This window comes from Phascolarctos cinereus, unplaced genomic scaffold (assembly GCF_003287225.1).
Source record: "Phascolarctos cinereus isolate Bilbo 61053 unplaced genomic scaffold, phaCin_HiC Scaffold_1;HRSCAF=81, whole genome shotgun sequence".
Lineage (NCBI taxonomy): Eukaryota > Metazoa > Chordata > Mammalia > Diprotodontia > Phascolarctidae > Phascolarctos > Phascolarctos cinereus.
Genome location: NW_027555514.1, coordinates 277,674,694 through 277,697,427, shown reverse-complemented (window position 1 = coordinate 277,697,427; position 22,734 = coordinate 277,674,694). Strand labels below are relative to the sequence as shown.

Below are 22,734 nucleotides of genomic sequence, written 5' to 3'. Positions count from 1 at the left end.
CATACTGGCATGGGCCAAATATATACAAGGAATATCTCTCCGATGATATAGCTTCCTTTGTTTTGGTAAAAGGTGGTGTTTTTATGTGAGTCCTATATGTGTTTAGTTCCCAAATATTTTATTTGTTTTGTAGTTATGTGTAATGGAATTTCTCTCATAATTTCCTCCTAGCTTTTATTAGCTCTGTATCCAAATGCTGATAGTTTTGTACAGTTTTATTTTTTAGTTTACTACCTAACTAAACCCACCAATCTGCTAAATTAGTTTCTTTGCTGATTCTCTGAAGTTTTCTAAGTAAACCGTCATTTGATCTCCAAATGACGGGTGGGAGGAGGGAATTCCTATTTTGGTGTCGTTCTTAAATGTACAATTGGAAAACTTCTTATGGGTTTATACTTCCCCACAAATACAGGGCAATCAGAATGATGAAGAGATTAGAAACCTGCTTTATGACAATTGATTGAAGGAGCTAGTGTTGTTTATTTAGATTTTAGAAGAGAAAATAGGAGAAAATGATAACTTTCTTTAGGTATTTGAAGGAATATCACATAGAATGGGATCAAACTTATTTAGCTTGGTTGCAGAGGACAGAAGTAGGAACAATGTGGGGGAGTTAATAGGAAGGGAAGATTTAATTTCAGTGTAAGGGAGAAAAATGCTTTCTAATAATTAGAATAGTCCAAAATAGAAATCCTCCCTTATTAAACAGATATTTAAGTAGAGGCTGGTGGCTGATTTATTGGGGGTCGACACTGAGGAGAACCATGTTGTCAATAGGGGTTAGCATAGGTGACTTCTAGGGTCCTTTCCAACTCCATATATGATTCTCTCATAACATAACATTTGTAAAATAGGGATGACCATCTTGAGATTTCATTGGTGTAGAGAATTCTTATCGGAGGAAACTCCACCAACCAATGTAGGTTTTTCACTTGGTGCATAGATAAGAAAATACTCCTTTCATTTCCTCTATCAGAATGTCAGCTGTTTGTGAGTTGATGACTTTCCTGTCATCTTAAAGGGAATAAATTGGTGTGTAGATTTGATCATAAGTTTTTTCTAAGTCTAATATTCTTTCTTTTATGAGCCAGATTAGTTGAATATTATACACAGTAAGTTTATATAGGATTAAGTACCCAAATAGAGTCACATGAATAGGTAGTTCTAATATTAGCTAGCATTTATATCACACTTTAGTATTTGCAAAACAGTTTATAAAAGTAATCTCAATTTTCACAACAGCCTTCAGGGTAGGGGTGCTGTTATTATTCTCCTTTTAGAGTTGGGGAAACTGAGGCTGAAAGGAGCCAAGTGACTTGCCCAGGGCCACAGAGCTAGTGTCTGAGGTAGGATTTGAACTCAGGTCTTCCTGACTCCAAGTCAATCTCCTTATTCATTATACTACTTAGTTGCCTATGGGAGTGTTATCAGTCAGTTAGAAAATGTTTATTAATTGTATACTGCATTCCAGGAACTAGTCTAGCATTGAGTATACAAATATAATGAATAAAACAATATCATCTCACAAACAGCTGACATTCTGATAGGGCAGATGAAAGGAGATAGGCTTTATTTTGTATGTACTTATGTAGATACATACAAAATAAATATTAAAAGAATAAATCAAATAAATGCAAAACATTCAAGTACAAGGTAGTTTGAGAGGGAACACCGTAGGGAGAATCAGGAAAGGTTTCATGTAGAAGGGTTGTGGGAATTTTGTGTCGAAGGAACAGACAGATTCAGTGAGGGAGAAGAGAGGAGGTGGCGCCTTCCAGATATGGGGAGCAAGCCATGCAAAGACTGTGAAGTGGGAGACGGGTGGGAAGAATGGAGAGGAGACAAGTTTGACTGGATGACAGAGTAATATCCAAGGACATCGGAAAGATTGTTTGGGCTCAGGTTATGTAGGGCTTTAAAAGCTAAACAAAGGAGTTCCTGCTTTGTCCTAGAGGCAATAGGGAACCACTGGATCATTGAGGAAGAGGATGAGTTTGAAATGGTTTGAGAAAGGCTTAGTGGACTGAGGAATCTCTATGGAAGAGACTGGACTAGCTGGTTTCATTAAATATAGAGCTGGCTAGGTTAGAACTGTAGGGAGCTTAAGCAGATAATGTCAGAGCTGGAAGGCACCTTCAATGTCATGTAAGCCAGCCCTCTCCTTTCATGGATCAGGACACTGAGGCTCTGAGAGAGGTGACGGGACAAGTCTTGGGTCCCATGACTTTCTCCAATCGTCTTTCCTCAGCACTATTTCTTTGCTGTATCATTGTGACAAGAGATGCATCCCAAAAGACATGAAGTGGGATTCAGTGTTGCGTGTGCAATGGTTGGCAAATGACTGAGTCACTCAGATATTGGCAGGGGGAGGGGGATCGAATTACAGTTTTGATGTTTTCTTTGCCTGAAGCCAAGAACTGAGTTTGTCCCTCTGTCTTGCATAACCCTAACTTTAGAAATTAAGGTTGCCATGGCAACCTTGTCATTCTTATGCAGCAGATAAAGATTCTTGCATGGGCTTATTTTATTTTTTAAAGAAACATCCTTCTGAGGCTAGTGCCACCAGGACACTCATAACAGTAGAGACAAATTAGCAAAGATGGACCCTTTACCGAGTTTGCTTTTGTGATGGAATCGGTGAACTTTGCCCTTCTCTTTGAAAAAAGCTTTCTGCCAGCCTCACTCCTTCTATCACTGATTCCTGTGTCATAGGATTTATACCTGGCAGGTCATTTCAATTGATAGGTATTTATGAAGTGCATGCTCTATGCCAAGCATTGTGCAAGTCACCAAAGATTTTGTTCAGTTATTCCAGTTATGTCTGATTATGCATGACTCCATTTGTGGCTTTCCTGGCAAAGATAATGGACTGGTTTGCCGGTGTCCTCTCCAACTCATTTAACAGATGAGGATACTGAGGCCAACAGGGTTAAGTGACTTGCCCAGGATTCTATAGTAGTATCTGAAGCTGGATTTGAATGCCCTCTGCCAGTACAGATCACTGCATGTTCCCCACAGGTATGTTCAGAGGACAGAGAGGAGTCCAAACTGGGTAAATCATATCCTGTGTGAGGGGGAATAACTGCACTGAAAGGGGGTGGTAGTAAGGGGAGAAGGCTGCTTTGCTCATTCAACAAGCATTGAAGTTCTTGTCATGAGCCTGACACTGTCTTAGGTGCCAATAGGAAGATAAAAATTAAATAGTCCTTGGCCTCAAGGGGCATATATTCTACTGGGAAACAACTATGCACAGAACAATGTGAAAAGAATGCTTGATTTGGAATTAGAAGATGCAGTTTCAAAATCTGCATCTGATGCTTGCACCACTGTGACCATTGGCAGGTCCCTAGACCTCCTTGGGGGGGCATTTTTTCATCTGGAAAATGAAGGGGTTGGTATAAATGATTTCTGAGATCTTCTCTTGCTCTGGAACTATAAGCTATTATCTCCTTTGATCAAACTGAAAAGATAATGTGGGTGAACTTCAATACCAGAGAAAGGAGCTTAAAAGGTTGGGATCCATTGAAGATTTTTGAGCAGATAAGTGGCCTGGTCAGACATGTCATAAGAAAAATTGGTCTGGTATTGGTAGGAAGGATGCATTGGAGGTAAACAGACTGGAGGTGGAAAGACCTGTTTGGAAACTATAAATATAGTCAAGTCAATAGAAAATGAAGGCTTGGCACTGGGTTGGAAGCAATGGGATGAAGGAGGAGGAAGAGAGGCAACACACACAGGAGCCTTTGGATGACCGAGACTTGATGACTTGGCTAGGGGAGTCAGGGGAGAAGGAAGTGTCACAATAGTCCTAAGCCTTTGAACATAGAAGAGTAGGGTGAGTGGTAGAATCTTAGGCAGAAATAGTGAAGTCAGAAAGGTTTGGAAATTGAGTCTACCTCTTTATCGTATCAAGAAATTCAGAAAAAAATAATTAAAATAAAAGAAATTCAGGAGCCAAGTGGGTGAGCATCAGGGTGAGGCCTTCAACCCAGATCTTCTGACTAGTGTTATTCTCTGCTGAAGCAGGTATAATCACCTAACCAGTGTTTGCATGATATCCTTGGGAGAGGAGACCTTGGGTAAGTTAAAATTCTGGTTCTTCACCATTAGGCACTTCTCTACTTATGCCGGGACTTCATTCACCATCTCTGTGGCTTCCTTGGTAGAAGCCGCTCTCTCTGGTCGCGCTCCCCTCTAAGATGTCGTCTTCCTTTATGACCAGAGTCCTTAACCTTTTTTGGGTGTGTATGTGGGGCCTCTTTGATGTGATTTCACCTCCTGGTGAAATCTGTGGACACCTCGGAATCATGGTGTTAAATAAATAAAGCTGTAGAGGGAAGCAATAATATTCCAATAGTTATGCAAATACCAGAAAGCAAATTTGTGGATGCTAGTTTAAGAGCCCTTTCTTTAGAAGCATCTTCTCTGAGGATCAAAGGAAGTAATCTTTGTAAAGTGTTCAGCCCAATACCTGGAATGTCGTTATCGTTCCTTCCTTCTTCAAGATGGCCAATGATGTCATTTAATCCAATTCACCTGGAGCACAGTAGGCACTAATAAAGGCTTTTTTCCTTCCCCTATAAGAATGTACGCTCCTTGAGAGCTGGAACTGCTTTCAGCATTTGCACCCCCGACCCTAGGCATAGAGTATAACACAAAGTAAGCATTTTGATCAATGCTTGTTCATTCATCCACGCATTCATTCACACATTCATTAATCTCTTCATTCATCCAAATTTGACCTCTCACTTAAGTACCTTCACCTTTAAGGAAGGAATCAAACATATCCTTCCATGTGGACATCTCAGAACATAATTGACTTCCAAGATCACAGGATCATACATTAGGAGCTGTAAGGTATTTTGTGAGTCAACTAGGATGCTCCCTTCATTTCAGATCAGGAAACTGAGGCCCAGAGAGTTGAAGTGATTTGTCTCCCGGGTAATAAGTGGCAGCACCTCTGACTTGAACCCAGGATCCCTGTCTTCAAATCCACTGCTATTCTTGAGGTACCACCTAGGCCCAGCTGTCATCTCATCTCTCTTGAGTGGTTCTCTTGCTCAGTTGGCCATGACATGCCAGGAGCTCTTGCAGCAGGAAGACGACACTGAATTGGGGGACCCGAACAGCCTCTTTGGGACTTGACATGCGTTGGAAAGCCTTTATGTTGAGCACTTGCTCCTTTCCAGTGCTTGTTTCACCCACTGCTCTTGTTTGTTTACCTTCAATAAAAGCAAGGGACCTGGGAGCCACCCTCAAGGGGTGCCCTGTCTTTCTGGGTCATGAACACACACGGAATTGAAGCAGCTTCTCCTGCTGCGGGTCGGTTATTGTAAACTGGAGTGTTCTATTTCCCACACAGATCTCTCACTGGGGAGAGAGTGGAAATGGTAAAATTTGAGGTTTTGGGGGCAGTGTGGGATTTGCAGGCTGATGCTGGAGTCAAGAGCTGCCTGCCTTCCCTCTCACTGGCTGTCTTGGCATTGAATTGCAGCAGCTCTTTCCTCAGATCAATATAGAAAATCCCAAGTAATATGTCATTGCCCTTCTATGAGCTAGCGGAGCTACTAGTTTCATTAAAAAGGCTACTGTAATTCTCTTTTTAATTTCTTTTTTATTAAAAAAAATGAAGATCTATCCCATTGCTGAAGTTTCTAATCAGTAAGTGAATTTGGATGTCACTTTACAGTCCTCAATCAACAAGTTGGTTTTTTTTTAAGTGCCTACTATGTGCCTTACAGGCACTGTGCTAAGTACTGAGGATACAAAGAAAGGCAAAAACATGCCCTTGCCCTTAGTTATAAAAGCTAGTATGTGTATGCATTGAGATTTAAGGAAACATGATGAAATTAATCTATATGAGGCTTAGAATAGGAATAAATTGCGGGGGGGGGGATTCTTTCATTTCTGAGCATCATACTTCCTTGTTTCCAGTCTTGTCAGGGATTCCTTCCAGCAATCCACATCATAACCTGTGAATATCTTATGGCCCCAGGAGAGGGCTGAGTGAACTTCCCTGCAGTCACAGAGAATGCAGGTGTCAGAGATTGGTTCTGGGCCCACATCTTCCTGTCTCCATTTCCAATTCTCTGTCCACTATCTAATTCTGCCTCTCATCCCACATACTGAATTAAGGAAACAAGAGATATTCATTACATGTGATAGATAAAGCACTGTGATAAGATAGGAGTGGGGAAGTGAGCTATACTGGCTAAGAGACAGTATGGCAGAGTGGATGAAGATCTGGTCTCAGAGCTGGGAAAACGTGGATTCAAGTCTTGCTCTTAATAAATACTGGCTGTGTGACCCAGGTCAAGTCATCTAACCTCTCAATGTCTTAGACAACTTACTAAGTTACAGAGAAGATGCCAGTGGTAGAGGGAGTTTCCTCATCTAGGAACTTTCAGTAGCAATCAAATTACAGGTATGTTTTCTACCTTGGTGCTTGCTAGCTGTGGGACCTTGAACAGTCATTGCTTTCAGCCTCGGTTTAGTCATCTGTAAAATTAAAGCAGTAGTACCTCCTACCACACAAGGTTGTTGTGTTGATCAACTTAGATAATGTGTGTAAAGTGCTTTGCAGATCTTAAAGCATTATATAAATGTGGTATATGTACACGTGGATAATAAATATATGGGTATCTAGGTAGCACCATAGTGCATGGATTACTGGATCTGTAGTTAGGGAAACTCATCTTCGTGAGTTCAAATCTGGCCTCAGACAGTGACTAGCTGTGTGACCCTGGGCAAGTCACTTCACCCTGTTTCCCTCAGTTTCCTTATCTTTAAAAAGAGCTGGAGAAGGAAATGGCAAACCTCTCCAGTATCTTTGTCAAGAAAATCCCAAATGGATCACAGGGAGTCAAACACAACTGAAACAACTGAGCAACAAATAATACGTGTGTGTACATAAACTTTAAATATATACGTATGTATTTAAACACTATGATGATAATTGTGCCATGGGAAAATGTCTTTCTGCTTGGCCCCCCAGGGCAAGATTAGGAGCTCTGGGTATGGGTTAAAGAAAGTCAGATTATGATTTGATGTAAGACTTCCTAACGACTCCTGCTGCCCTAAGTTGCGTGTACTGCCTTGGGAGGTAGTAAGTCTTCAGGAGGACACTATTGAATACTTGTTGGGGATGTTGTACCAAAGATTCTGTAATCATCTTGCCCAACCCGAGTTTGAAATCCCTCCCATCTTTCATGTTCCATGATGCTGTGGTCTTGCTTCCTTTCCTCCTGGGCATCATTTTCATGAATGACAATCTTTTCACCACTTGTCACATTCAAACCTTTGTTGGGGATGGGCTACACCCATCAGGTATTTCTCCATGGTTCTTTGTGTCATCCCTAAGTTTGACTCTTCAGCCAATGTTCCATCACTCATGGCAATGCTGAACCACCAAAAGGATATTGGTGTTAAAAAGGTGGGGTAGCAAGGAGCTACTTGAGATGGTAAAAAGTACCAGGTAATTTTCCAAATGTGTTCCAGCCAGCTTTCTTGGGATAGATGAGGACTGAAAAAAAAAAAAAAAGATGCTGTTGTCTAAAGTTTGCTGGTTGATTGACTGACTAATCCTGAGAATGTACCCTAAAAATGCAATCCACATGGTTTGGTCATTGATTGTGCCTCAATACTCCCCCATGTTTTAGCACATCTTTTTTCATTGTACATTTAATTAAGACAGTCAGCAAATCCAACTCTACTTTTTATAGATGAGAAAACTGAGGCCCAGAAAGGTTGAGTGACTTGCCCAGGGTCACACAGTTACTACGTGTCTATGATGGAATTCAGATCCAGGCCACCTGATTCCACATCTAGCATTTCACCCATTAGACTACACTGCCTATTTTCCCCTAATATCCATTTTTCTTTTCCTTTTCTTTCACCAGATCTGTGATTTCATATGTGTAGGGAATTTCTAGTGAGAAAACTCCTTCTCCCAATGCAGCCTGGCTATTCTGACACATAATCTTATAGACTTGCCTGGGGAAAGAGGTTAGGTGACTTACTCAAGGTCATACAACAGTTGTGTCAGAGGCAGAGGCAATCAGTCACAGCACAGACATATTAGACAAAACAAAAATGAAACATAAGAGGAAAAGTTATCTTGTATCCTGTTAAATTAAAACAAAGCCAAGCACTGTCCTAAGGACTAGGGCACAAAGAAAACCAAACCCGTCCATGCGCTCAAGGAGCTTACTTTTTTATTTTTATTTTTTGAAAGTAAAAAAAAAAAGTCTGCTTGGATCTGCATTCAGGCTCCATGAGCTCTTTCTCTGGAGATGGACAGCATTTTTCCTCACGAGTCCTTCAGAATTGTCTTGGGTCATTGTATCGCTGAGAATAGCTAAGTCACTCCCAGCTGATCAGTGTACGATATGGCCGCCAGTTTGTGCACAGTACATTTCACTTTGCATCAGCCTATGCAAGTCTTTCCAGGTTTAGCTGAGAGCATCTTGCTCATCGTTTTCCATAGCACAGTAGTATTCCATCACAATCACTGACCACAACTTGTTCAGCCAGTTCCCACCTGATGGGCGTGCCCTCAATTTCCAAGTCTTTGCCATGAGAAGAGAGCTTCTATGAGTATCTTTGTACATATAGGAATGAGCTTACTTTCTCATGGGGGCTATAGCATATACCTAAATTGGTACACGCAAAGTAAATATAGATTTGCTGGAAGGCTGCCTCTGAGAGGAAGTCGCTACAAGCTAGAAGAGCTGGGGAAAGGCCCTTGAACTAAGACCTATAGGAAGCTAGATATTCCAAGACTAGGACATTGGAAGGAAGAACATTCCAGAAAGAAGCAAGATCTAATTTAAATGCACAAAGCTTAGAAATTATGTGTCCTGTGTGAGGATTAGCAAATATCCTGATATGTATGTATCATATAAGGAGATAAAATGCTTATTAAACAGTTAATATGCACCAGGCACATGTATCAACCCTACAACAAAGAAATACACACAATACAAGTATATAATGCCCACACGTCCATAGATATGTCTGCAGTTGAAATTTAGGAACTAAAAGCACAATTAAATTCACTATTCATATTAAGAAAATAAAGGGGGGTTTCTTGTAGCATGTGCCTTTTTTTCTTTGGGTTACGTTAAAAATTGTAGGTTGCTAACGGGCAAAATTCCAACGGTTTTCATTTTATTTTCTGTAACTTAAGTGCATTTCTCAGAAATGCCTTGTGATTGTGCCAGGCTCCTCATAGGCCTCCCCTCAACATCGGTTGAATTGAACTGAATTGACGGGAGCCCTGGAGAGCGGGTGGAGACTGAGCACCTGTTGGAGCTTTGACTTTGTTCCAAGAGACAGTTTCTGGATAGGTGGCCTCGGGAAAGGCTCCCAGTCTTTCCACGGACAAAAACTCCTGAGGTATTCTCAAGATCTCCTTGCTTCTTTCTCAAAAGGTGAATGGGTCCTGGGGGAGGGAGATTCTCTGCTAAGGGCCCTTGAGCCCACAGCCTTTGCCCTTCCCTTCCAGTTTGTTCAGAAAACCTTGGCCTCTTCTTCTATATTGCTTCTCCTCCATAGTAACCTCTCTGGGCCAACCTGTGACTACTCTTCTATTGAGAGTGTAAGCATGACTTCACTGCAGAGTGTAACAATCTGTGTAAATACCATATGTCCAAGTGGACCTCACTCTAAGGATGATCTCATTACTCATTTTAGTTTGATCCAGGCTACTATGTGAACCAGATTCTTAAATTATTGCCTACACCAATGTGTTATCTACTTACTGCCCTCACCTTGGTGCTAGGATGATTTTGGCAGATGGCTTTGATCTTGAACAAATACGATCTTTCTTCAGTTCAGTTGGAACCTACTCTGTCTAGTCACATGTAACATATAATCATAGAATGATGGAGCTGGGAGGGCCTTAGAACATGGAATGTCAGACTTGGGAGAGCCCTTAGAACACAGATTATCAGAGCTGTGAGATAGCATAGTACAGAAAATGTCAGAACTAGAAGGGTCCTTAGAACATGGAATGTCAGAACTGAGAGGGCCCTTAGAACACAGAATATCAGAGAAAGGAGGGCTCATGGGACTTGGACTATCAGAGCTGAAAGTAATGTTAGAGTAGAAAATGTTCATAGCTGAAGAGCCCTTAGATAGTGGAATGTCAGAGCTAGAAGGAATCTTAGAACAGCAAGTATCCAGAAGTGGAGGATCCTTAGAAAATGGAATGTCACAGCCAAGAAGGAGGAACTTTACAACATCGTACATTAGAATGGATAGGAGCCTTAGAACTTAGACTGTCTGATGCTGAGTGAAGTGAGCAGAACCAGGAGAATGTTGTACATAGTAAGAGCCACGTTGTGTGATGACTAATATTGATAGACTTAACCCTTCTCAGCAATACAAGGATCTAAGACATCTCCAAAGGTCTTATGATGGAAAATGATATCCATATCCAGAGAAAGAACTATGGAGTCTGAATGCAGATTGAAGCATACTATTCGCTATTTTTTTTTCTTCTGTTGTGTTTTGTTTCTTCTTTCTGGTGATTCTTCCTATTGGTTCTAATTCTTACCTACAACATCACTAATGTGGAATATGTTTAATAGAAATATGTATATATATACATATATATGTATGTATATGTTTATGTATATATATGTGTGTATGTATGTACATATATAATACATATATGTGTGTGTGTGTGTGTGTGTGTGTGTGTGTGTATAAACACCTATATTTGTGTGCCATCTTAGGGAGAGAGGTGGGGAGGGAGGGGGAGAAAAATGTAAAACTCAAAAGCTTATGGAAGTGATTGTTGATAATTCAAAATAAATTAATTTTAAAAAAAGAACTTAGACTGTCAAAGTCAGGAAGGACCTTGTAACAAAATGGTAGAATAGAAAGATGCTGTAGGGATCATATAATCCAGATTCATTCTGATTGCAGTACATTTGTTCAACAAACATTTATCTAGATCCTACTATGTGTAGCCTTCACCAAAATCCTACTGTAATGCCACAGCAGGGCTTAGAGACAACCCTCCGTCTCCAAAATCCAGGTTAGGTGTACCAGTCCTTGAATATAGGTTTGTATAAACTATTTTATGGCAAGGAACTGTTTCACTTTCATCATTTGGCCTAGCACGGTTTCTGGCACATAATAGCCACTTAATATGTGATTGTGGATTGATTGACATGTCCTAACCAGGTTTCAGTGCCTTGGAAAGGGAACAGAGATGCTTCATAAATTTTTTTTTATTAGTTTAATTCCATTTAGATAGATTCACTACTGTGGGGTTGTCTATCAGATCCTGGGAACTATGTTTTAGGAAGACCATTGAAAAGATGGAGACTATTGAAAGGACAACAATCTGAAGTGAAGGGTCTCCAAGATATATCATATGAGGTGCAGTCAAAGGACTTGGGCATGTTCAACTTATGACTTTAGAAGTTAAGGGGGGATGTGATAGCTGTCTCCAAGTACCTGAAGGGTTATTGTTAAAAAAAAAAAAAGAGGATAGGGACAGCTAGATGGTACAGTGGGTAGAGCTCTGGCCTTAGAGTCAGGAGGACCTGAGTTCAAATCCAGCCTCAGAAACTTGATACTTACTAGCTGTGTGATCCTGGGCAAGTCACTTAACCCCGATTGCCTTACCCACCCCCCCACAAAAAAAAAGGCTAAAGCCTTTGTGCTTACGTCAAGATTGAGGAATGGTTGGAATGGAAGTTTCGAAGAGGCACATTTAGCCTTGAGTTAAGACAAAAAAAAATCAACTTAACACATTTCTGACAATTTATTGTGACCCAAAAAGGAACAGGCTCCCTTATTGGGGATCTTCAAGCAAAAGACTGACAACCTGATTCTGAGTATATTATAGAGGGAATTCTTGATCAGATATAGGTTGAACTAAAAAGCTTCTGAAGTCTCTTCTAGCTCTGACCTTTTGTGATCATGGGATGATTTTTCCTTTTTAGACACTCATGAAACCCATATGATCAAGTACGAGAGATTGGGATCTGTATTAAGTGGACATCGCCATATTGAAGACTTTTAGTTCTTATGCTTATAAGTTGTGTGACCAAGGAAGTTTCATGGTCCTTCTGAACCTCTGAAGCCTTCTCATATGTATGTATATGCTTTTGCTATTCCCTCAGGAGGTTATTGCAATGAAAGTATTTTGTGATCTTAATGATATTATAGATATGAATTATTATCATTATTTTATTATCACTATACTATTGGCAGTGGGGGAACCATTGAGTAAGGTAATTGACATGGTGAAACAGGATGGATTGGAGGGATAGAAAGCAGCAAGGAGGATTCCTTAGTACACAAGATACAATGAAAAAAGACAGTAGAGAAGTGTAGTGTAATGAAATAAATGCCATATCAGTAATCAGACTAGATTTGAATCCCAGCTTTGCTATTTCTTGCTTCTGAGACCTGAGGTGAGTGTCTTCACCTCTCTGTGGTCTGTTTTCCTTACCTTTAAAATAATGGGTTTTCTAATGTGTATAGCTAATGTGTCTAGCTCTAAATCCCATGATCCTTTACACCGCATAGTGGTAATAAGAATAAAGGCTTGCCGGTGAATTTTTAACACTTAGTCTGCTTTATGTACATTGCCAATAGATGACTGTCTCCAAACTTCTGTTATCTCAGGGAGAAATAAGCATTTAGCTTGTGATGAGGGCTTGCTATTATCTTCAGGGCACAAAGTCTCTCTTTCGGCCCACTTCCATCATGATTGTTCTCCTATCATACGATAGTACTGAGTATGTAGCAGATCACAGAGAAGACATTTAGACCTGGAAGGGCCAGTAGTGGAGAAACAGCCCAACACCCTCATTTTATGGGTGGAGAAACAGAAGCCAAAAGAGGGCAAGTCGAGTTAACAAGTTTTTATTAAGTGCCTGCTATGTGTCAGACACAATGATGTGCTCAAAGCCACCCAGAGAATAGGTTGCAAAACAGAGCTTTGAACTCAGAAGTTTACAGCTGGAATTGATCTTAGAAGCCATCTAATCTGATCCACTGATCTTAAAGAAGAAAAATATGAGGCCCAGAGATGTCTAGTGAGTTGCCTGAGGTGACATAGGTCCTCAGTGGCAGAGTTGGGATTTGAACCCAGGTCCTTTGACTCCAAATCCAGTATAATATGGGGAGTGGGTAGGGACCTTCAATTTCTATTAGATTATGGGGGGATATTGAATTTCAGATTCCTTTCACACACCTTACATATGAGCCAATGCATTAATTAAGACAACTGTAAAAATGCTTCCCAACTAGAACCTATAAGTGGTATAGACATGCTAAGTTGTTGCAGTCTCTGTGAGCTGCATCACCATTAATCCCTGCTGGGACAATGTGTGGATCTGTCCAGGGTCTGAAAATCATGGCAAGTTTGGACAGGCTTCCTTGCCATTAGAACCTGTCAAGTGCCTAGTAGTAAATGAAAATCCACTTTAAAATGCCACACGTCACGGGCGCACACTTTTCCAACAGTAAAATATTATACCATCATAAAAACTGTATAAACATGTAAGAATAATTTACACATAAGCACCAACTATAAAGTTAAATTCAGCCATCTCTAGTTTTGCAAGGAGAGAGAGAGTTCTTGGCATTGTGTGAATTCTGTATCTGGGTATAGGAAAACAGAAGTCATTGCCTTAAGCTCAGTTATTTTTTGAAATGGCTTTGTCCTCAAATGTCTGTGTGTGTGTGTGGGGGGGGTGTGGGTGTGGGTGTGACTGTGTGTGTAGAGTGTTCTTTATGGGAATTTTGAACTATATCACCATAAAAGCATTAGCTTTGTCATTGAGGCATGTTAAAAAACAAAAAAAGTTAAACTTTACAGGATGGGGGGAGATATTTACTACCAGTGGGTATTGTCACTTGTTAAAATAACAGTGAAATATCTTTCCCCTTGCTGTTGTCTTTTTTCCTGTGGTTTTGGCTTTAAGACCTTCAGTAGTTAGCTCTGAATGATCAGGTGAATAAATCATAAGATGAGGGTCTCCGGAGGTAAGCAAAGCTGGACTCCCGCCAACAGGGAGAATGAATTCCAGGACCCTGGTGGGGGTTCTGCTAGTGAAAACCAATGTCTCCACTCCTATCCCAGTACTATGATATTGGATGGATAAGAAAAGCATATTGACATTTTTTGCTCATTATAAAACTTTTGGTAAAGGATATTATAGATTCACTAGGATAAAATGCAAACTATTTAGCCTGGTGTGCAGAGATCCTCACGACCTGTCTCCAGCCTTATTTTTCAAGTGTTGTCTTATGCTGCCTTTCATATATCCCATGGCCTAGCCCAAGTGGACTAGCAGCTGATCCCCATCTCACCTTGTACTTTGCCTGACTCTGAATTCACCCAGGCTACCTCCCATAAACAGAACATATGTTATCCTTAGCTCCCCATGGGGAAAGCCTCTTTATTCAAGGCTCATCTCAGAGAAAACTCTTTCCTGGTCCCTCGGGTAAGTGTTTTCACCCTCCTCAAATTGTCCTAAAGTGCTTTTCTCTGCTTCTTCTTAAGCTATGTGAACTTCGGTCTTATTTAAGTTGATCACTTTGTCTTCTGAGGCTCTGATTTTCCCATCTGTAAATTTAGAAGTTTGAACTAATAGATCTTTCCAAGGTTCATTTGTGATCTACAACCATCGATCCTTCTGGTCTTCCTTCCCTACTATTACTTCTTACTATTACCACCCTCTCTCTCTCTCACCTAATGGTGCTGTTAGATAATCCTGGAATCCATATTGTTTCATGGCCTCCAAGGAGGTACAGTGTCCTCACATTCACTGTTGGTATTTCACCCAAGGGGTTTAATAAAATACATTACTCAGGAGATGAGAAAGTTAGAGTGGACGTGGGGAATAGAGAAGCCAATGCTCAGAATCTCCGGCAGATGGATTCAATTAAATTCATCAAACATTTAAACACTGTGCTGGTTTTGGAGACATAAAGAAAAAAATAATCTGTTACCATCATCAGTAACCTCATATTCTTCTGGGTGAAACACGTGCAGTGACAAGTAAATGCAAAATAAATGTAAAGGTGTTTCAGAAGAAGGCATGAACAATGGCGGAGTGGGAGGGATCAGGAAAGACTTGTTGAAAGATGGGGTTTTTTAGCTGAGCCTTGAAGAGAGTTAGGAATTCCAAGAATTTGAGGTGAGGGGAACATTCCATGGAGGAAAGCTTTGTGCAAAGGCATGTTTGGTGGAAGATGGAACGTTATGTAAGGAGTTAAACAGGTAGATCTGTTTTCATGGAAGGTAAAGTGTGTGGTGAGGAATGATGTCTGATCAGTCTAGAAAGGTAGAGCAAACACAGATTTGAAGGGCTTCACATAGCAAACAGAGGGGTTTGTATTTTGCCCTAAAGACAATAGCAAGCTACTGATATATTTTGAGCAGAGGACCAACATGGTTAGATTGGGTTATAGAAATATCCCTATGGCAGCAGTTGCCAGAGAAGTTTTTATCTCTTCAGAAAGAGTGATAAAAAAAAAAAAACTGTGTCCCTGGTCGTGTTAGAGAGACAAAACAAATAAGCCCAGAAATCAAGCTAAATTGAGATCAGAGAAAAAACCGGGAGCTGTTAAACTAAAGAAGACTTAGTGATAAGAGTAGTTCTAGGTGACTTCAAGTACTTGAAGGCTAGTCCTGTGAAAGAGGGCTTGGAATTGGTCTGGTTGGCCCAGTGGGCAGAGCTAAGAGCAAGGCTCAGGGCCCAGTGGAGATGTTTAACAATTGCGTATTGACTAACCTCGTGAGGTTTGCCTGACACTTTGCGTGTATGCCATTTGATTCTCCCAAGATCCTTATGAAAAAGGTCCTATTTTTCTTCTAATTTTACATGAAAAAGCTGAGACTTAAAGTGATTTAGTGACTTTTTTCAGATCACACAATAGATATTGGAAGAGAGATTCAAACCCAGTTCTTCCTGATTCTAAGTTTAATTTTCTCTTCATTATACTATACTGATGTCAAATTTCTCAATTAGAATAACACTCCCCGCAGTGGAATAAGCTACTTACTGGCTTACCGTTTGTTTGAGGGAAGGATGGATGACCACTTGGCAGGGATATTCAAAGTGTTCTTTCTTTGTTAGGTATAGATTAGACTAGCTGGACTGTGAGATGCAGTCATCTCTGCACCTGGAGAATTGGAGTAAAACCTCCCATTTCTACACTGGGTTAAAGTTCACAATGTGTTTTCTGCATAACCATCTTTGTGGTCAGTAGTATAAACATTACCTATTTTTAAATTAAGGGAAACTGTCACTCAGATGTCAAATAACTTGCCCAAGGTGACATAACCAATAAGTGGTGAGTGTAGATTCAAACCTCTGTGTCCTCTTCCTGATCCCAGGATTCTTTCCTCTGAACCATGCTGTCTCTATTCAAATGCAAACAAGGAAAGATGCACTGTCATGGAGCTGCATACATTCTTATTTCCTGAGTAACACAGAAGAAATAATGAATGTTAAAAAGATGCTTTTCACCCCCACCTCCCCAAGATTGTACAGGATTGCTGGGAACAGGCTGGAGGAAAGAGAACCAGACTTTTATTTTTCCCAGCACAAAATAATAATTCATCCTTCTTTAGCTCTTTAAGGTTTACAGAAAACCAAGCCAGTGAGCATTACTGTATGGGGGCCAAATGCCCTCAACCTCTCGTTAGCACCTTGGACAAGACTGCTAGAGCCTTGTTTCTCTCTTCAAATCTTTCTTGTGCTTTGGGACAATTCTAATTGGGGACAATTGCTCCCTTACCTTTATCAGAGGTTGGACTGTCATAAAAATGTCTTTCCTAAAGGCATTCAGGGGCTGAGGCACTTGCAAAAGAATGCAGTGTTGGAAGCCAGAAAACCCAAGTTCTTTTCATGACCACCATCACTGACTATTGTGTCCTTGAGGAGAGTCATCTTTTCCCAATTCTGGCCCTCATTTCTGTATTTTTTCAGTTTCTTTATCTGTAAAATGAAGGGTTTGTTAGGTTCCTCTCAGCCCAGAGTCTTCTTACTGCACAAAATGCAAATTCTTACATTGCTTATTAAGTAGTTTCACTCTCTACTCTATATGCCTGTTTCCCTGTAGCTTGGGAAGATGAATCTGGGTCCTAGGCCCTCTGTTGAATCATGCAATTAGGACATGCATTTGTGATGATGATGGTGATGAAGAGAATGGGCCTTCTTTATCTATGTCAAAATAGCCTTGTTTTCATGTTAGAAACCTGTCCATCTTTGGCAGCCATCTCTGGATCCAGAGTGAAGAAATGGCTATAGAAAAGTCTACATGCCTCATTGACACTTTTGCATCTTTTGTTGGATTAAGAGTAGTTAGGAGAAAGGAAAGCAAAAAAAATAGTTATACACAACCATACAAAGCACACTGGGGAGTAGAAGGTGGAGTGAGAGGTTAAGCTTAAGTCCTTTTGGCCAAGTTATTAGGAATAGAAATAAGATGAGCAATATCCATTGGGATTGAAGAAGCAGCAGATTCAAACACTAAGGATCAGGATGTTTGCTTTCCTCAAGAAGGTGTCTGTGTGGAGGACAATCCATCCCAATATTTATTCACTTCACGTGATGTATCTGTAGGGAGCAGAGTCCTCACAAGTTTCATGTGCCTAAAGGCTGGATGCTGGGATTAATGTAGAGGTTGTGGCAGGAAAGAGGCAACCTATTTAGAGTCCTGAGTCATAATGTGAGTCTGGGTTCAAAACCTACACAGGCATTGCTGGTTGTGTGACCCTGGGCATGTTGGTTAACTACTCTGGGTGCTGGTTACTTCACTAGTAGCTGCCTCCTAAATCATACATGGATTGCAATCTGTGTGTCCCATATGAAGAAATCAACAATTCTTTCTCAAATATGATGAAATGAAATGATAGATAAATAGCAACACACCATATGTTTATTATTATCATTTTTTGCAAGTGTCTTCTGTCGTCCTATTCTGTATAAGGATCTGTTCAAGAAAATTAGCAATGTTTAGACTGCAGTTAAGGGGTCTCAGAACCATCTGGGTATTGCAGGTATTAGTCAATCAGAAACTATTTATTAAACACCTACTATGTGTCAGGCATACAAAGACAAAGAATAAAACATATATATATATATATTCATATATGTGTTTATGCATATACCTGTTTACATATGTATGTCCACATAAGTATGTATGTGTATCTGTATATATCCATGTATATCTATAAGTATCTATGTATATGCCTCTCAAGATTTCATTTTACAAAAGAAAGTGAAGTAATGCAATCCAGGCTTGGGGGAAGCCAGTACAAAGGTGGGGAGATGGAAATTAAATGTGTGTGTGAGGAACACAGAGAAGGCCAGTTTGGTGGGATTGTAGAGTGAGAAAAGTAGAATAACACATAGTGAGTCTATAAAGATATGTTGGAGCCAGGTTGGGATTAAAAACTAGAGGAGTCTATGTTTGATTCCAAAGGCAATGAAGAGCCATTGGATTTTATTAAGTAGGGGAGTAATATGATCAGATCTATGCTACATAGAAATCACTTTGGCAACAGTATAGAAAAAAGAACTGAAAGTGGAAAAGATTCAAGGCTGAGAGATTAATTAGGAGGCCCTTGCACTGATCTTGATGGAGGCGATGAGGACATGAATTAGGGTGGTGGTTGTATGACTAGAGGGAAGCTGTTGGGTTTGGAAGATGCTGTGGAGGGAGAAATGGCAAACTTTAGGAAGGGAATGGATAGAGGAGGTAAGAGAAAGGGAGGAGCTGAGAATAATAGTGGGGTTAGCAACCTGGGAGTGTAGAAGGATGCTGATGCCTTCAACAGACATGGAAGTTTTGAAGAGAGATAGGTTTGGGGAGAAATAGAATGAGTTCTGTTTTGTGTTTTTTGAGTTTGCGATGTCTGCAAGACATCAAATTTGGAATGACCAGTAGGCAACTTTTGGTGCAGATCAAAGCAGGAGAGCCTGAGGTTGGGTATGATGATCTGAGAGTCATCTGAGTAGACATCATCAATAATCACATGAGATCTCATAAGGAGACAGATAGAGAGGGGGAAAGAAAGAGAGAGGGAGGGAAGGAGAGAGAGAGAAAAGAGAGAGAGAGAGAGAGAGAGAGAGAGAGAGAGAGAGAGAGAGAGACAGACAGACAGACAGACAAAGAAGAAGGAGGAGAAAGAGGAGGAGGAGGAGAAGAAGAAATAATAATAATGGAGGCAAAGAGGGTGAGGAAGGGGCTGAGGATAGAAGATTTGGGAACACCCACAAGTAGAGGGAATTATATGGATGCTGGACCAGCAAAGAAGCCTGCCAGAAGCCTGGCCAGACAGCAAGCAAGATATGCAACAGAGAGCAGTGTGCTGCAAAACCCAAGGAGGAGAGAGAAACCGAGAGGAGAAGGTGCACAGCCTTGTGCAATGCAGAAGAAAGGTGAAAAAGAATGAGTGTTGAGAAAAGAACACCAAGTCTGTCCACTGAGAGACCTTCTCCCCATTTTTAAAGATGAAGAAACTGAGTCCTATGAACACATAGCTCGAGGAAGTGTCAGAAGTGGACTTTGAAGGCACATTCCCCTGATTCCCAGGTACAACACTCTATTCACTATTCCTTACTGCCTCTCAACATGTAAGGGGGAAATGGCATTGCCATTGCTCTTAGGGAGTCTGTGTTCTACTAGGCATATCGTTATTGTTGTTCTGTTTCATTCTTCTGGTATCTTTCTTTTCTTTTCTTTTTTCACATTCCAGTGGAATGCAGAGAGGTATGGTCCTGGGACAATTTATTATATTTTGCCTTTATTCTACATTATTTCAGAGGTAGAAAAAATGATTGTTTTTGTAATTGAAAGTATTAGAATTCTCACTGACAGCACCTTCAGGACAACTCTAGTAGTGGACAAGATGACCAAGATTATGATGATTATGAATAATGTGTTAGGCACAATAGCATGTTTGATAAAATGTTGCTTCAGTCCTGGGAGAACAATTTTCCTGTTATCTGATTCAGCTGCCCTGACATCTCCAGCAGAGATCTTTTTAATCTTTTTTTTTTTTTACCATGACTGAACCCCTTTGACAGTGTGGTAAAACCCATGAATTCCTTCCCCAAATGATTCTTTTTAATAAATCATAATTGATAGAAATGCTGAATTTCAGTTAGAGGCTAGTAAAATAAAAATATATACATATAAAAATATGTTTGTGTATAAATACATACATAGACATGCAGACACATGTGAAACAGCTAAGTGGCATAGTAGGTAGAGTGCTAGGCCTGAAGTCAGGAAGGTTCATCTTCCCAAGTTCAAATCAGGTCCCAGACACTTACTAGCTATGTGATCCTGGACAAGTCACTTAACCCCATTTGCCTCAGTTTCCTCATCTGTAAAATGAATTGGAGAAGGAAATGGCAAATCACTCCAGTATCTTTGCCAAGAAAATGCCAGATGGGGTCAGGAAGAGTCAAACATTACTGAAATGACTGAATAATAGCACACATGTATCCTTTCTGTATTTGCATCTTTACACTTACTCTGAAATCTATGGATCTCTTGTGAGGTCCATGTACCCCAGGTGAAGATACCTTCCTATATGTCTATTTCCTTTCCAAATACGGATAAAAAAAAATTTCCCATCACTAGATTTCTTCACTTTTGTGAATTTTAATGACATGTGGTAAACACTTTCCTACGGAATATATTTATCCCCAACTGACTTTGTCTGGAGACCCCAGGTCTAAAGAAGCAAGCTTTCACTGAAGACAAAAGTTCCTTGGGTTTCAGGCCACATGGATAGCTGCAGCAAGTCCCTTTTACTTTCCTAAATGAGTTGAAAGCATTATTGGCTGTGAGCCCAAGAATTCTTTGTACTGATGGGCAAATGGTTTGTTGCATCCACAGATCCTTCGATGCATTCTTCTCCAGCCCATGTCTATAACCTTACCAATGTGCTTTTCCTGCAACTCCTTGTGCCCCAGTGATAGTGTGTCTGTGATCAAGGTACCTAGATTCTATTCCAACACCAGTCTGAACACTAATCCTCATCCAGACCTCTTCCCTCTTTGGGCAGAGGGACCTTTTGTTAGCCTGTGTTAACTGGGCACTTCTGGCATCTTCACGCTAACCTTTCTACTGGGAACATGCCCCCTCCCTATGGACAAATGTTGATTGTCATTCCCATTATCATAAATGACAATGTTGTCCATGCTCGGGAGGGGGCCCTAAGTAACCAGATGGCAGCTGGATTTTTCTGCCAGTCATCAGTTTGTAACTGATTATGGTCCCTGTGAAGGAAGGAAGATTTTTTTAGTTGTTCCCTGTAGTTTCTATTGCTTCAAGGATAATTCAGCAACAGTCCACTTAGCTTTCCCCGCCAAAATTTCTGTCAAACATGGGAAACTCCTGGAAAGCAATGTAGAGAATGATGAACAAAAGAAACTCTAAATCAGAATCTTAAAGGCATGTCTCACCATTTCCCCTCCCCCATCCCTTTATTCCTCCCCTGTTAGATCTTCCTAGAGCTGGTGTGTTTATCTCCAAAACATGTTGGGGCAGCTAGGATAGAGTGCCAGACCTAGAGTCAGGAAGACTTGGCTTTGTGAGTTCAAATCTGGTCTCAGACACTAACTAGCTATGTAACCCTGGGCAAGTCACTTCATCCTGCTTACCTCAGTTTCCTCATCTGTAAAATGAGCTGGAGAAGAAAATGGCAAACCACTCCAGTATTTTTGCCAAGGAAGGTCTTCATCAAAGGTTAAGCCAGTAAGTTAATGAACATCTATTAAGTACTTACTTTGTGCCAGTCCCTGTGCTAAGCCCTGGGAATACAAGAGTAAAGATGTTCTCTGCCCTTGAGGAGTGTCCATTCTAATGAGAGAAATCAATGCAGAAAAAGAAACCAAAAACAGAAAGAGGGAGAAGTGAAGGGAGTCGGTACGGGAGCGTGGCGTAGAAAGACTAGAAAATGTTGGGTGCTTCCCGCCAAGGGATGAAGACGCTGCTGGCCTGGCCGGATGATGCTTCTAAACACTGAAGATGGGTTTTGAATTGAGGTCTAATGCCTTCAGAACCAGTATTCTTTCCACTATACTATGATTTCTGACATTTGTTTTGAAGTTACATTTCAAAATTCTCCAACGTTATTGTAAGGAGAACTAAATACTTTTCATTTCCCCAAAGTCTTGAGATAATGGTAAGGTTGGGATGAAGGGGGGCAGAGGGGGCAGATGTAATTGTTAATCTGCCACTGTCTTGCCAGAGAATGGAGGTGAAAGAAATGCTAGTGTTAATGTCAGGCAGCAGCCATTGAATGTGGCCCTGGGGAGGAGAGGCTGAGTGCCAGGTTTGCAGAGAGGATAGAGCAGTAGCCAAAGTGTTATGTCTGAGGCTCTTAAATATGCCCCGGGGTGGATGGGGGTGTAAGCTCAGGGAGCCGTTGTATCAGATATGCAGCCTAGACTGACACTGAAAGGCCTTATCACCACAGATGCCCCTATACTGGAAGACTGACCCCCTCAGCCCATGGAGAGTTGTCAAGTATAGCAAAAGCACTCAAAATACCCAGAGGGAGGACAAATACATATACTGCTCAAGGCTCCCCTGGCTTCCTTCCTAAGGTGATGTAAATGGAGAGATCCAGAGAAACGTCCATTCTGGAAGGCCCTTGGGAATCACAAATAATGTAGCCACACTTTTCTCATATCCTGAAGCCTTCCTGGATATGAAATTTTCTCCATAAGCTGG

At 40.8% G+C, this 22,734-nt stretch overlaps 1 protein-coding gene across 4 annotated transcripts in view; it reads left to right on the top strand.

Annotated features, from left to right (window-relative positions):
* Positions 1-22,734, top strand: part of LARGE1 (LARGE xylosyl- and glucuronyltransferase 1) — a 602,000-nt gene that overhangs the window by 102,414 nt on the left and 476,852 nt on the right. The window contains exon 2 of one of the 4 annotated variants that reach the window (XM_020982454.2): positions 11,961-12,111. The exons of the other annotated variants lie outside the window; for them this stretch is intronic. The gene's annotated coding sequence lies outside the window, so the exon portion shown is untranslated. The remainder of the gene's footprint in view (positions 1-11,960; positions 12,112-22,734) is intronic. 4 annotated transcript variants of the gene reach the window in all.